The sequence below is a fragment of the Triticum urartu genome, chromosome 4 (assembly GCF_003073215.2).
Source record: "Triticum urartu cultivar G1812 chromosome 4, Tu2.1, whole genome shotgun sequence".
NCBI lineage: Eukaryota > Viridiplantae > Streptophyta > Magnoliopsida > Poales > Poaceae > Triticum > Triticum urartu.
This window is the reverse complement of record NC_053025.1, coordinates 359334162-359350526: the sequence shown is the minus strand read 5'-3', so window position 1 is coordinate 359350526 and position 16365 is coordinate 359334162.

The window sequence follows — 16365 nt, the reverse complement described above, 5'->3', positions numbered from 1 at the left end:
CTCCTCCCGCGTCGGCGCCGTGCTCCGCCGCCTCCGCCGTGACCCTACCGCTCCGGCCGCCGCCACCATCGCCGGACTCCGCCGCCTCGCCCCGACCTCGTCGTCCCTCGACCACGCGGCCGCCGCGCCGTGCCCGGAGTCCCCTACCTTGCCGCCACGCCGTTCCGGCCAGGATCCGGTCGGATCCGGCCCTCTCCGGCGCCCCCTCGCCCTCCCCTCGCCGGAACGAGCTCGCCGCCTCGCAGGAGACCTCAGGTTCTGCCGCCGCTACAGTGCCGATCTGGATCTGGAATTTTGGATCTCGGTTGACTTTTTCGCCCCTAACCCTAATATTTTGCTATATTCATCATGTCATAACTTCATCACCGTTGCTCCGATTCGTGCGTGTAGCATATCGAAATGTTCGTCTCGACGAGTACTCCATTTCATCTCATTGCATCATGTTCATTTGAGCTTATCTTGATGCCCTAAATGTTGTTGGAAGAGGGCTATGTGATGTTAGTTTCAGTTTCATATCAGCAAATGCACTTTTGTCATTTTTGCCATGTTTGATATGTGCCTCCTATGAACTTGAGCCCTACATGTGATTTGAAGTATGCCATGCCATCTTTACAGGGTTCTATGCCATGTATTTTTGTGATCTCTATGGTGACTAGCACAAGCATGAAAAGTAGCCCTTTCAATGTTGCATATTTCAGGGACTTAGAAATATTCTAAGTCTTTGTCCTGCTGTAATTTTTATGCCATGTGTTCATGTTGCTACGAGTGATCCGTGCCTCTTTTGAGCATGATCAGTAAGGATGTTTTGTAGATATTATGGTGCTCTATCTATCCATGACTTTGTTTGCATTTATGGAGCACCCTAGCTTGAGTCAAAGCTCTACTTTTGCTATAAAATGTTCCTGGCAGGTTGTTAACATGTTTAGCAATTTTGCCGAGCTTGTTGTACTTGATCCATTAATGCTATGTTGTTGTTCTTTCCATGTTTAGCTTCCATGCCATGTCTACTTGCTGGGTGTTTGCTTAGTTTGTCATGCAATGCCTTGTGGTGAGTGCGTCGAGCTCGTAAACATGCCTACTTAATATATATTTTGCCATGTTCTAGTTTTTCACTAATTCTGAATCTGTTAACGATAATTGCTATGTTCACATGGTTGCCATTGTATTTTCTGATCCCTTTTGGCTTATGGTCAGTAAGGGACTTTTGTTGTGTGCTTTGAGTAGATTCATTCCATGCCTTGCTTTGCCATGATATGTTCCTGTATCATGTTCTTATATTTCTCTAAACATTGCTTCCTGATGTTAAATTCCTGACGTGTGGTTAATTTCACTGTGTCTGTAACCTGATATCTTTTGCACTTTTGCTATGCTTGTTTGGGCCTGTTAATGAGTGAATTAGCCGTAGCTCAGTGTTCATATTTTGTCAAGCATCTTGAGTGGATCCCTGCCATGTATTGTGTTGTCATGTTAGAGTGCTGTAGCATGCTGTTCTTGATGCATTTAGAGGGCCTCGTGCTGTTAATCGCAGACCAGTGCCATATTTGTTTTGCTTGTCATTTCCAAACCGTGCATCCGATTCCGGTGATCTTTATATCGATTTCGACCGAAATCAACTACCATTTCCAGTGGCACTCTTGGATTTCCAAGTTGAGGCTAGGTTCAATCATTCCTTTCCGAATCATGCATATGCATCACATATCGCATCCCGCATATCCTGACATGTTTTGCATCATGTTGTTTGTGCATTGCACATGGTTGATTGTTCTCCCTTTTTCTTGTGTTTCTTGATTTGGGTAGAGCCGGGAGATGAGTACGTGATCGAGGAGCCCATTGAGTACGCTTACGAGGATCAAGTCAACTCGGAGAACTTTGCAGGCAAGATGACCATACCCTCGAAATCACTTCTATCTTTGCTTGCTAGATGCTCGCTCTATTGCTATGCCTATGCTACGATACCTACCACTTTCTTATCATGCCTCCCATATTGCCATGTCAAACCTCTAACCCATCTTGTCCTAGCAAACCGTTGTTTGGCTATGTTACCGCTTTGCTCAACCCCTCTTATAGCGTTTTTAGTTGCAGGTGAAGACTGGAGTTTGTTCCTTGTTGGAACATGTTTATTGTTGGGATATCTTTATTATATCTTGTTTATCTTAATGCATCTATACACTTGGTAAAGGCTGGAAGGCTCGGCCTTATGCCTGGTGTTTTGTTCCACTCTTGCCGCCCTAGTTTCCGCCATACAGGTGTTATGTTCCTTGATTTTACGTTCCTTACACGGTTGGCTTATAATGGGAACCCCTTGACAGTTCTCCTTGAATAAAACTCCTCCAGCAATGCCCAACCTTGGTTTTACCATTCGCCACCTAGCCTCTTTTTCCCTTGGGTTTCCGGAGCCCGAGGGTCATCTTTATTTAACCCCACCCCCCCGGGGCAAGTGCTCCTCTGAGTGTTGGTCCAAACTGAGCTGCCTGCGAGGCCACCTCGGGGAAACTTGAGGGTTGGTTTTACTCGTAGCTAGTCTCATCCGAGTGTGCCCTGAGAACGAGATATGTGCAGCTCCTATCGGGATTTGTCGGCACATTCGGGTGGTGTTGCTGGACTTGTTTTACCATTGTCGAGATGTCTTGTAACCGGGATGCCGAGTCTGATCGTATTGTCTTGGGAGAAGGAATATCCTTTGTTGGCCGTGAGAGCTTGTGATGGGCTAAGTTGGGACTCCCTGCCGGGATTTGAACTTTTGAAAGTCGTGCCCGCGGTTATGGGCAGATGGGAATTTTTTAATGTCCGGTTGTAGATAACCTTAAACTTAACTTAATTAAAATGAATCAACTGAGTGTGTGGCCGTGATGGTCTCTTTTCGGCGGAGTCCGGGAAGAGAACACGGTCTCAAGTTATGCTTGAACGTAGGTTGTTCTAGGATCACTTCTTGACCATAGTTCATCGACCGTGCCTTTGCCTTCTCTTCTTGCTCTCATCTACGTATGTTAGCCACCAAATATGCTAGTTGCTTGCTGCAGCTCCACCTCATACTTTTACCATTCCTATAATCTTAAATAGTCTTGATCGCGAGGGTGTGAGATTGCTGAGTCCCCATGACTCACAGATTACTTCAAAACCAGATGCAGGGACCGATGATACCACTCCAGGTGGTTCGATTGAGCTCAAGTGGGAGTTCGATGAGGACTCAGGCCGATACTACGTTTCCTTTCCAGAGGATCAGTAGTGGTGCCCAGTTGGGGCGATCGGGGACTTAGTCGCATTTGGGGTTGTTCTTTATTTTGGTTCCGTAGTCGGACCTTGAGTGTAACTGGATGAATGTAATGATATTTATGCTATTTGTGTGATGTGGAGAGTGTAAGCCAACTATGTATATTTTCCCTTATTTATTACATGGGTTGTTGTGAAGATTACCTCACTTGCGACGTTGCTTTCAATGCGGTTATGCCTCTAAGTCGTGCTTCGACACGTGGGAGATATAGCCGCATCGAGGGCGTTATACCTTACTCCTGCTGCCATTCTGCGCAATGAGGAAAACACAATTGATCTTTCAAGGGATGAAGATCTTGCTGATGATGCTCTGGAGATGTTGATCAAGAGCAAGCAAGAGGCCAAGATCTTCCAAGATCTGCCGTTGTTTGATCCTGATATACTCAATAGCTTCATTGATGAATGGTTTGAAGACCAAAGCATCAACATTGATGATGTGCAGCTGTCCGTGGACATCACGTCACATTTCAAGGAGCAATAGTTGATCTGAAGAACAAGGTCGAATATGAGAAGGCTTAGTTCAAGAAGCACATGGCCAAGCTCAGCGTTGCTGATGTGCAAAATTTCAAGCAAATGATGATTGACCTCAAGGCCCAGTTCAACAAGAAGCGTGAGGAAGCCAAAGGATGCTGTGAGCACATCAAGTATTATGCGCAGAAGTGTGTTCAAGCACACAATGAGGCTGAAAAGAGAAATGCACTTGGGCGTCCTGGCATCGACCCCAAGATGGCTACCAAGAAGAGCAAGAAATCTGCTGAAAACGCAGGACCAACCAAGCATAGTCTTCCCTGCCAGCATGACTGGCTCAAAGCCAAAGGTTCCATCAGCTTCTTCAGAGAAGAAGAAGACAAGGCAAGCTGAGGCTGAAGCCAGGAAGAGGAAGCACCAAGACACCTCTGATGTTGATCCCTCCAAGAAAAAGTTGAAGACAAGGCTTCAAAGTCTCCACGGAAAGAGCATGATGTTGCCCAAGAGCCCCTGAATGTTGAACCTATCTCAGTTGCACTTCCTACCTCCACCAACCGTGAGCGTCTTCTTGTTATCCATGAGCCTGCTCACACGGAGGCTCCAGAATCTGAAGAGATTCTAGCTGCTGACTCCACCGCAGCTGAAGGCATGGGTCATGAAGACCATGTTGAAGATGATGAAGTCCTTCCTTAGCTCTAGCCCAAACCGGTACCATCGCCTTGTCCAACAAGCAGTGAACTCATAAGCATTGGTGATCCCACGATGCTAATTGCTCAGGATGGATTTTGGGAAGATCGACACCGAAACACCCCCTGCATGAAGTTATTCCCCATACTCCACCAGCTCAAGTCACCACTCTGGTGCTTGATGATGATTACATGGAATAGACCACTCCCTCACCAAAGGTGTCGCCCGCATTTCGCAGGCTTCGCAAAGGCACTAGGTCTCCATGTCGAGCATTCCAGAAGAGGATGTGCAACCCACAAGCTCAGTAGCACGTCACATGTTCCCTGAAGCCATCCCTTCTGAGCTACTCATGAGTCTGAAGCCAAAGCTATTGAAGACATTCCGGCTGCATCACCCAGTGAAGACAAAGAAGAAGACCGAGAAGTCATTCCCCCTGCTAGTGAAACTATCGTTCAAGAAGAGAATGTGATCCTGCCAGACCCTCCAGTCATTGAAGCCATGGAGGTTGAAACCAATGAGGCTGCCACCACCATCGCCACTGAAGCCAATGACGTTGTCATGGCTGAAGACAATGTGGAGCCCGAAGTCAATGCTGCCACTAAAGATATTGTGGAGCCAATCATTTCTGATGTAGCCATTCCTCCACCAGTGCCGCACACTATGCAATGGGCCAACAATCGAGGTGAGCTGGTGACTGTCAAATTGCCCATTCTGGTTCCACCCACTGCTCCAGGCCTTCAATATGATTATCATATGGAGCAGAGGCCTCAAACACAGAAGCCGAAGCCAAGATTGCCAAGGCTTTGAAGTGCTGCAACTACCCAAGGCTCTTTTGATGTGCAAAGCTTCAGAGCACACAATACCTTCTTCGATAGTGCCAAGAACCCCTACAAGCAACCAAAGATCCCCTGGGATAGGTTTTGGAGCCATCAGCAATGGAGATACTACTCATGCATTCTATACAACCAAGACCATATTTTTCCTCATAAGCGTCTGGATTGTGATGCCATTGCTGGGCTGCCATGCCTTGAAGAGGCTCTTGACTGTTTCAGAGATGTTGGGCTGCTCCCATTTGTAACTGACAAAGAGGATTGGAATGAAGAGCTTTCGTTGCAGTTCTATGCCACACTTCAGATTCAAGGCTACAACAGGGATCCAAAGACTTGGATCTTTGAGTGGATGACAGGCGATGTACATCATGAAGCCAAAGCTCAAGACATCATCGAGCTTACTTCCCTGCCCACTCCTGGTGAGTTGTTTGCACCAGGTTGTCAGCTTCATCAAAATGATCTACAGAGCATATTTCAGAAGCCAGCCAATATGAGCCAGATCCTGAGCATGATGAAGCCTTTGCCCCATGACGCCGAATACCTCAAGGAGTTCTTTGTCAAGGACGACGAGTACTTGACCCACACCATCTATCACATTCTAAGGCATACTTTGTGGCCTGTCAAAGGCAACTCACCTGATGCCAAACTCGAAGGAGCCATGAAGACATTGGTCTTCCATATCATCAATGGCATCAGGTTCAATACGCAAGATTTCTTCATCCATCAACTTGCCTCTTCTGGAATTGATCTCTTTGGTCTGAAGTTCTATGCACCATGGGTCATGCGTTTGATCAAGCTTCATTCAACAATCAACTATCAACCTTCAGCACACAACCATGTTGTATCTTTGCATGATGTTGATATGTCCTTTGAAGCCATCTACCCTAAGTCTGCTAAGAAGCCACTCCCCTTGCAAAATGTAGAACATCAAAGCTTCACTCAGCCAATTGAAGGCATTCATGTGCCAAATTCTACTGGTCCTGCTTATCCTCTGGCTAGAAACTTGTGTTAGCCGCATCATGCCAACACTGAAGCCACCGCAAGTACAATTTCTCAAAGGCCTCGGAAGCGTCCCCATGTCCTCAACGACTGAGAGCTTCTTGTATCCCTACATTAGAAACATGATAGGCATCATGACTAGCTAAAACACGAAATGCAGAGTCTTCTGGTTGATGTCAATCGCATTCAGAATTTGGCCACCAAGAATTCATTCATTGCACACGAAGCCTGTCAGCGGTCCTGGAAGAGCCTCACACTGCTCTGTTCTGAAGATGATCTTCACGAAGATGGCTTCACAGAGAAATTCAAGTTTGACTCCAGGCCACCACAATCTGCAAGTTGGCGTCCAACACCTTCCATTGAAGATTTTGATTATTCCTCTTCGGCTATAACTTTTGTTACATGAGTCGTCGATGAAGAAGACGATGCCACTTCACCAGCTATGGCTTCACTTCACCATGACACTGCCCAACACCAACGTCGACCCTACTGCTCCAACATCTTCTCCAACTGGGAATGAGTAGATCCTCTATGTCTTCAATTGTTTTTGGTCCTTACTGACAAAAGGGGGAGAAGCATATGAGGTTGATAGTCTTCAAGCGGGTCCATATGGGTGGTTGCCTAAATTTTTGCTAAGTTCTTACAACTCTCGTTTTGAAACTACTTGGTTCTTTAGTTGTAACACTTAAACTTGATGGTCATCTGCTACTTTTGCTACCACTTTGTGATGCGATGATAAATTCTGCATGAAGTCATTCTGCAGAGGCCCATTTCTCATTATGCATTTCATTATCTTCATTATATTTATGTATGCATGATGAATTGTCTTCATGTGTTGAAGAGGATCTCCACAAAGTAAAACCTGCCATGTGCATTTGCATTAAAAAGCAAACTACTAATATGCACATCTTTAGGGGGAGCCATTTACAACTTATGAAGACAATGCCCTATGATCCTTAACTTTCACATACTTTTATCCCCATTGAAAACTTCAACCAGTTTGTCATCAATCACCAACAAGGGGGAGATTGTAAGTGCATCTAGTGCACCCCTAGTTGGTTTTGGAGTATTGACGACAAACTTGGTTGAGGGACTAATGTGTTTGTTAGAATTACAGGATAACACAGGTAGTAGTCCCTCATTGATTCGGTTTACCTACCAGAGATGACCCCTAAAAATGTATGAAGACATTGAAGACAATGGTGGTTCGTGAAGACATTCATGATGAAGATAATGATCTATGAAGACATTCACTTGAAGACTATGGAGTGCGAAGACATAGTTGTTTCGTAGTTTGCTTTTCTTCTTTATTGACTCATAGAAACCACCGTACTGTTAAGTGGGGTCCAAGTGAACAAAGTCAGATTGAGTGATGTGATGCTCAACTAAAATCCTATGTCTTCGAGCAAAGACAATGAGAGCAAATCTTATCCAAAGTTGGAAGAGTCGGCTTTGCTTGTGTCCCAAGCCAGGCTGTCGCGTGTGTTCGAAATCTGACTGTTGAACACATGCCGGTTCCTTAGTGACCCAGGGTCATTTCACACATATCAGGTCGGGTTGCCTCCTGGCTATAAATAGGCCACCCCCCACACCATAAATTGGTGGCTGCTGAGAGTTAGTGCACAGATTTTGTCGTTTGAGAGCAACCCACCTCTGAAGCCTTTGAGAGAGAGATCCTTGCGAGGATAAAGCCCAAAATACCCAAAGCCAAAGAGTGTTAGGCATCACTAAAGTATTTCTGTCTGCGTGACCAATAGACTTGTTACACTTCAGGACTGTGAATCCTCCAGCCGGTTAGGCGTCGCTTTCTGAGCATCCAAGAGTCGTTGTGGATCGCCGGTGAACGACGTATGTGAAGGTTTGGAAGTCTACCTTGAAGACTTACCAGAGTGATTGGGCAAGGACTGGGTGTCCTTAGTGAAGGAAATATGCCCTAGAGGAAAAAATAAAGTTGTTGTTTATATTTCCTTATATGATGATAAATGTTTATTATTCATGCTAGAATTGTATTAATCGGAACTTAGTACATGTGTGAATACATAGACAAACACAGTGTCCCTAGTATCCCTCTACTTGACTAGCTCGTTAATCAAAGATGGTTAATTTTCCTAGCCATGGACATGTGTTGTCATTTGATGAATGGGATCACATCATTATAAAATGATGTGATGGACTAGACCCATCCGTTAGTTTAGCACTATGATCGTTTAGTTCATTGCTATTGCTTTTTTCATGACTTATACATGTTCCTCCGACTATGAGATTATGCAACTCCCGAATACCGGTGGAATGTCTTGTGTGCTATCAAACGTCACAACGTAACTGGGTGATTATAAAGATGCTCTAGAGGTGTCTCCGATGGTGTTTGTGGAGTTGTCATAGATCGAGATTAGGATTTGTCACTTCATGTATCGGATAGGTATCTCTGGGCCCTCTTGGTAATGCACATCACTATGAGCCTTGCAAGCAACATGACTATTGAGTTAGTCACGGGATGATGCATTACGGAACGAGTAAAGAGACTTGCCAGTGATGAGATTGAACTAGGTATGATGATACCGACGATCGAATCTCGGGAAAATAACATACCGATGACAAAGGGAATAATGTATGTTGTTATGCGGTTTGACCGATAAAGATCTTCGTAGAATATGAAGGAACCAATATGAGCATCTAGGTTCCGCTATTGGTTATTGACTAGAGATGGGTCTTGGTCATGTCTACATAATTCTCGAACCCGTAAGGTCCGCACGCTTAACATTCGATGATGATATGTATTATGACTTATGGGATTTGATGTACCGAAGATAGTTCGGAGTCCTGGATGTGATCACGGACATGACGAGGAGTCTCGAAATGGTTGAGACGTAAAGATTGATATATTGGAAGGCTATGTTTGGACAGCGGAAAGGTTTAAGATAGGTTCAGGCATTTTTCAAAGTACCGAGGGGGTTACGGGAACCCTCGGGGAAGTTAATGGGCCTTAATGGGCCATCGTGGGAGAGAGGACGATGCGGCCAAGTGGGAGGCGCACACCCCCCAAGCCCAATCCAAATTGGGAGGGGGGCCCTTCCTTCTCTCCCCTCCCTCTTCCTTCTTCTCCTACTCCAACTAGGGAAGGGGGGAAACCTACTCCAACTAGGTGTAAGAATCCCCCCTTGGGGCGCGCCATAGGAGGCCGGCCCTCCCCTCCTCCACTCCTTTATATACGGGGGAGGGGGCACCCCACAGACACACAAGTTGATCTCTTAGCCGTGTGCGGTGCCCCCCTCCATAGATTTCCACCTCGGTCATATTGTCGTAGTGCTTAGGCGAAGCCCTGCGTCGGTAACTTCATCATCACCGTCAACACAACCTTGTGCTAAAGAAACTCTCCCTCGGCCTTAGTTGGATCTAGAGTTCGAGGGACATCACTGAGCTGAACGTGTGCAGATCACGGAGGTGCTGTGCGTTCGGTACTTGATCGGTTGGCTCGCAAAGACGTTCGACTACATCAACCGCGTTACATAACGCTTCCTATTTCGGTCTACGAGGTTACGTACACACTCTACCCTCTCGTTGCTATGCATCCTTAGATAGATCTTGCGTGATCGTAGGAATTTTTTTGAAATACTGTGTTCCCCAACAGTGGCATCCGAGCCAAGTCTATGCGTAGATGTCATATTGCTTGCCGTCACTAGTTGATCCTTGATTCAGCGGTATTGTTGGATGAAGCGGCTCAGACCGACATTACACGTACGCTTATGCTAGTGGGTGTCTGATAACCCACAAGTATAGGGGATCAATTGTAGCCTCTTTCGATAATTAAGAGTGTCGAACCCAACGAGGAGCTAAAGATAAAACAAATATTCCCTCAAGTTCTATCGACCACCGATACAACTCTACGCACGCTTGACGTTCGCTTTACCTAGAACAAGAATAAAACTAGAAGTACTTTGTAGGTGCTTTTGGGTAAGCTTGCATGAAACTAAAGAACACGTAAATAAAGACTAGGGGCTGTTTAGGTAAAGACACAACTAAATTAGTTTTAGTAGAGAGCTTGTTGTTACGAGAAAGTTATTTGTCCCTAGGCAATCGATAACTAGACTGCTAATCATTATTGCAATTTTATTTGAGGGAGAGAGATAAGCTAACATACTTTCTCTACGTGGATCATATGCACTTTTGATTGGAACTCTAGCAAGCATCCGCAACTACTAAAGATTCATTAAGGTAAAACCCAAGCATAGCATTAAAGTATCAAGTCCCCTTTATCCCATATGCAAACAACCTACTTACTCGGGTCTGTGCTTCTGTCCCTCATGCCACCCACCATAAGCAAATCATAAGCATATTGCGAACCCTACAACGGGAATCCCTCATGCTTGCGCGACACGGAGAGCACCATAGGACAGCACCAATAATAAAACATACAACTCAAACCAATCACGATCATCAAATAGCCATTAGGACAAAACAGATCTACTCAAACATCATAGGATAGACATACACCATTGGGAAATAATATATAGAGTTGAGCACCATATTTAAGTAGAGATTACAGCGGGTAAGAGAGAGGTTACACCGCTGCATAGGGGGGGGGAAGAGTTGGTGATGATGGCGGTGAAGTTGTTGGTGAAGATCGCGGTGATGATGATGGCCCCCGGTGGCACTTCGGTGCCACCGGAAGCGAGGGGGAGAGGGCGCCCCTCCTTATTCTTCTTCCTTGACCTCCTCCCTAGATGGGAGAAGGGTTTCCCCTCTGGTCCATGGCCTCCATGGCGTGGGAGGGGCGAGAGCCCCTCCGAGATTGGATCTGTCTCTCTGTCTCTCCCTGTTTCTGCGCTCTCTTCTGGCTCTGTTTCACCGTTACGTATATATATGGAGATCCGTAACTCCGATTGGACTGAAACCTTCACCGTGATTTTTTTCTGAATATTAGCTTTCTTGCGGCAAAAGAAGAGCGTCAACCACCTTAAGGTGGCCTCACGAGGGTAGGGGGCACGCCCTAGGGGGGGCACCCCCCTGCCTCGTGACCACCTCGGGCACTGGTTCGCGTTGATTTTCCTTCTCAATTTTCCATATTTTCCAAAAATAAGCTTCGTCCGTTTTTATCCCGTTTGGACTCCGTTTGATATGGATATTCTGCGAAACCAAAAACATGCAAAAGACAGGAACTGGCACTGGGCACTGGATCAATATGTTAGTCCCAAAAATAATATAAAAAGTTGCCAAAAAGTATATGAAAGTTGAATAATATTGGCATGGAACAATCAAAAATTATAGATATGACGGAGACGTATCAGTGTATATTTCTCCAACTTTAATTGAATCAGATTCAATGAACATGATTCTTTCTGAAGATCAAAAAGCAATCACTATACCGCATTGTGGTTTTTGATGCATAGGTAAGAATGGTTCTTTCTAAGCCCGTAGCAGCCACGTAAAACTTGCAACAACAAAGTAGAGGGCATCTAACTTGTTTTTGTAGGGCATGTTGTGATGTGATATGATCAAGACATGATTATATAAATTGTTGTATGAGATGATCATGTTTTGTAACACAGTTATCGGCAACTGGCATGAGCCATATGGTTGTCGCTTTATTGTATGAAATGCAATCGCCATGTAATTGCTTTACTTTATCATTAAGCCGTAGCGATAGTCGTAGAAGCAATAGATGGCGAGACGACAACGATGCTATGATGGAGATCAAGGTGTCAAGCCGGTGATGATGGTGATCATGACGGTGCTTTGGAGATGGATATCAAAGGCACAAGATGATGATGGCCATATCATATCACTTATATTGATTGCATGTGATGTTTATCCTTTATGCATCTTATTTTTCTTAGTACGGCGGTAGCATTATAAGATGATCTCTCACTAAATTTCAAGGTATAAGTGTTCTCCCTGAGTATGCACCATTGCTACAGTTCGTCATGCCGAGACACCACATGATGATCGGGTGTGATAAGCTCTGCGTTCACATACAATGGGTGCAAGCCAGTTTTGCACAAGCAGAATACTCGGGTTAAACTTGACGAGCCTAGCATATGCAGATATGGCCTCGGAACACTGAGACCGAAAGGTCGAGCGTGAATCATATAGTAGATATGATCAACATAGTGATGTTCACCATTGAAAACTACTCCATCTCACGTGATGATCGGACATGGTTTAGTTGATATGGATCACATGATCACTTAGATGATTAGAGGGATGTCTATCTAAGTGGGAGTTCTTAAGTAATATGATTAACTGAACTTAAATTTATCATGAACTTAGTCCTGATACTATTTGCATATCTATGTTGTAGATCAATTGCTCGCGTATAGCTTCCCCATTTTATTTATGATATGTTCCTAGAGAAAATATGTTGAAATATGTTAGTAGCAATGATGCAGACTAGCTCCATGATCTGAGGATTATCCTCATTGCTGCACAGAAGAATTATTTCCTTGATGCACCGCTAGGTGACAAACCTATTGCAGGAGCAGATACAGACATTATGAACGTTTGGCGAGCTCGGTATGATGACTACTTGATTGCTTAGTGTGCCATGCTTTACGGCTTAGAATCAGGACTTCAAAAATGTTTTGAATGCCATGGAGCATATAAGATGTTCCAAGAGTTGAAATTGGTATTTTAGACTCATGCCCGAGTCGAGAGGTATGAGACCTCTGACAAGTACTTTGCCTACAAGATGGAGGAGAATAGCTCAACCAGTGAGCATATGCTCAGAATGTCTGAGTACTACAATCACTTGAATGAAGTGGGAGTTAATCTTCCAGATAAGATAGTGATTGACAGAGTTCTCTAGTCACTATCGCCAAGTTACTAGGAACTTCGTGATGAACTATAATATGCAAGGGATGACGAAAATGATTCCCGAGCTCTTCGTGATGCTGAAATCAATGAAGGTAGAAATCAAGAATAGCATCAAATGTTGATGGTTGACAAGACCACTAGTTTTATGTAAAAGGGAAAGGGAAAGAAAGGAACTTCAAGAATAATGGCAAGCAAGTTGCCACTCCTGTGAAGAAGCCCAAAGCTAGACCTAAGCCTAAAACTGAGTGCTTCTACTACAAAGGGAATGTTCACTGGAAGCGGAACTACCCCAAATACTTGGCGGATAAGAAGGATGGGAAAGTGAACAAAAGTATATTTGATATACATGTTATTGATGTGTACTTTACTAGTGTTCATAGTAACCCCAGGGTATCTGATACCGGTTCAGTTACTATGATTAGTAACTCGAAACAGGAGTTGCAAAATGAACAGAGAGTAGTTAAGCGAAAGGTGACGATGTATGTTGGAAATGATTCCAAGGTTGATAAGATCACCATCACAGACTCCTTTTACCTTCAAGATTAGTGTTGAACCTAAAATAAATGTTATTTGATGTTTGTGTTGACCATGAATATCATTGGATCATGTTTATTGCAATACGGTTATTGATTTAAGTCAAAGAATAATTGTTGTTTTGTTTACATGAATAAAACCTTCTATGGTCATACACTTAATGGTTTATTGAATCTCGATCGTAGTGACACACATATTCATAATATTGATGCCAAAAGATGCAAAGTTGATACTGATAGTGCAACATACTTGTGGCACTGCCGTTTAGGTCATATTGGTGTAAAGCGCATGAACAAAATCCATGCTGATGGGCTTTTGGAATCACTTGATTATGAATCACTTGATGCTTGCGAACCAGGCCTCATGGGCAAGATGACTAAGACTCTGTTCTCTGAAAAAATGGAGCGAGCCACTGACTTATTGGAAATAATACATACCGATGTATGCGGTCCGATGAGTGTTGAGGCTCGCGGCGAGTATCGTTATTTTCTTACCTTCACAGATGGTTTGAGCAGATATGAGTATATCTACTTAATGGAACACAAGTCTGAAACATTTGAAAAGTTCAAAGAATTTCATAGTGAAGTGGAGAATCATCGTAGCAAGAAAATAAAGTTTCCACGATCTGATCGCGGAGATGAAATATTTGAGTTACGAGTTTGGCCTTCAGTTGAAACAATGTCGAATAGTTTCGCAACTCACGGCACCTGGAACACCACATCGTAATGGTGTGTCCGGATGTCATAACCGTACTTTACTTAGATATGGTGCGATATATGATGTCTCTTACTGATTAACCACTATCATTTCGGGATTATGCATTAGAGACAGTTGCATTCACATTAAATAGGGCACCATCTAAAAATATGTTGAGATGACACTGTATGAACTGTGGCTTAGCAAGAAACCTAAACTATCTTTTCTTAAAGTTTGGGGTTGCGATGCTTATATGAAAAAGTTTCAGCCTGATAAGCTCAAACCCAAATTGGAGAAGTGTGTCTTCATAGGATACCCAAAAGAAACTGTTGGGTACACCTTCTATCACAGATCGGAAGGCAAGATCTTTGTTGCTAAGAGTGGATCCTTTCTAGAGGAGTTTGTCTCGAAAGAAGTGAGTGGGAGGAAAGTAGAACTTGATGATGTAATTGTACCTTCTCTCGAATTGGAAAGTAGTTCATTAGAGAAAACTGTTCCTATGATGCCTAAACCAACTAGAGATGAAGTTAATGATGATGATCATAAAACTTTGGATCAAGTTACTACAGAACTTCGTAGGTCAACCAGAGCATGATCCAACCAGAGTGGTACGGTAATCCTATACTGGAAGTCATGTTACTAGACCATGATGAACTTACGAACTAGGAGGAAGCGATGATGAGCCCAGATTCCGTGAAATGGCTTAAGGCCATGAAATCTGAGATGGGATCCATGTATGAGAACAAAGTATGGACTTTGATTGACTTGCCCGATGATCGGTGAGCTATTCAGAATAAATGGATTTTCAAAGAGGAAGACGGATGCTGATAGTAGTGTTAGTATCTACAAAGCTCAAATTTTCACAAAAAGGTTATCGACAAGTTCAAAGTGTTGACTACGATAAGATTATCTCACTCGTATTGATGCTTAAAAGTTTGTCCGAATCATGTTAGCAGTTGCCGCATTTTATGAAATCTGGCAAATGGATATCGAAACTACATTCCTTAATGGATTTATTAAATAAGAGTTGTATATGATGCAACCAGAAGCTTTTGTCAATCCTAAAGCTGTTAACAAATTGTGCAAGCTCCAGCGATCCATCTATGGACGGGTGCAAGCATCTCGGAGTTGCAATATGTGCTTTGATGAGTTGATCAAAGCATATAGTTTTATACAGACTTTTGGAGAAGCATGTATTTACAAGAAACTGAGTGGGAGCTCTATAGCATTTCTGATATTATATGTGGATGACATATTGTTGATCGGAAATGATACTGAATTTCTAGATAGCATCAAAGGATACTTGAATAGGAATTTTTCAATGAAAGACCTCGGTGAAGCTGCTTACATATTGGGAATCAAGATCTATAAATATAGATCAAGATGCTTGATAAATTTTTCAATAAATACATACCTTGACAAGTTTTTGAAGTAATTCAAAATGGAACAGTCAAAGAAGAAGTTCTTGCTTGTGTTGCATGGTGTGAAGTTGAGTAAAGACTCAAAACCCGACCGCGGTAGAAAATAGAAAGAGAATGAAAAGTCATTCCCTATGCCTCAGTCATAGGTTCTATAAACTATGTTATTCTGTGTACCAGACCTATTGTATACCTTAGCATGATTTTGGCAAGGGAGTACAATAGTGATCTAGGAGTGGATCACCGGACAGCGGTCAAAATTATCCTTAGAGGACTAAGGAAATATTTCTCGGTTATGGAGGTGATAAAAGAGTTCGTCGTAAAGAGTTACGTCGATGCAAGCTTTTGACACCGATCTAGATGACTCTAAGTCTCGATCTAGATACATGTCGAAAGTGAGAGCAATTAGCTAGAGTAGCTCTGTGCAGAGTATTGTAGACATAGAAATTTGCAAAATACATATGGATCTGAATGTTGCAGACCCGTAGACTAAACTTCTCTCACAAGAAAAACATGATCACTCTTTGGGTTTTAATCACATAGCGATGTGAACTAGATTATTGACTCTAGTAAACCCTTTGGGTATTAGTCACATGAATATGTGAACTAATCACATAAAGATGTGAACTATTGGTGTGAAATCACATGACGAT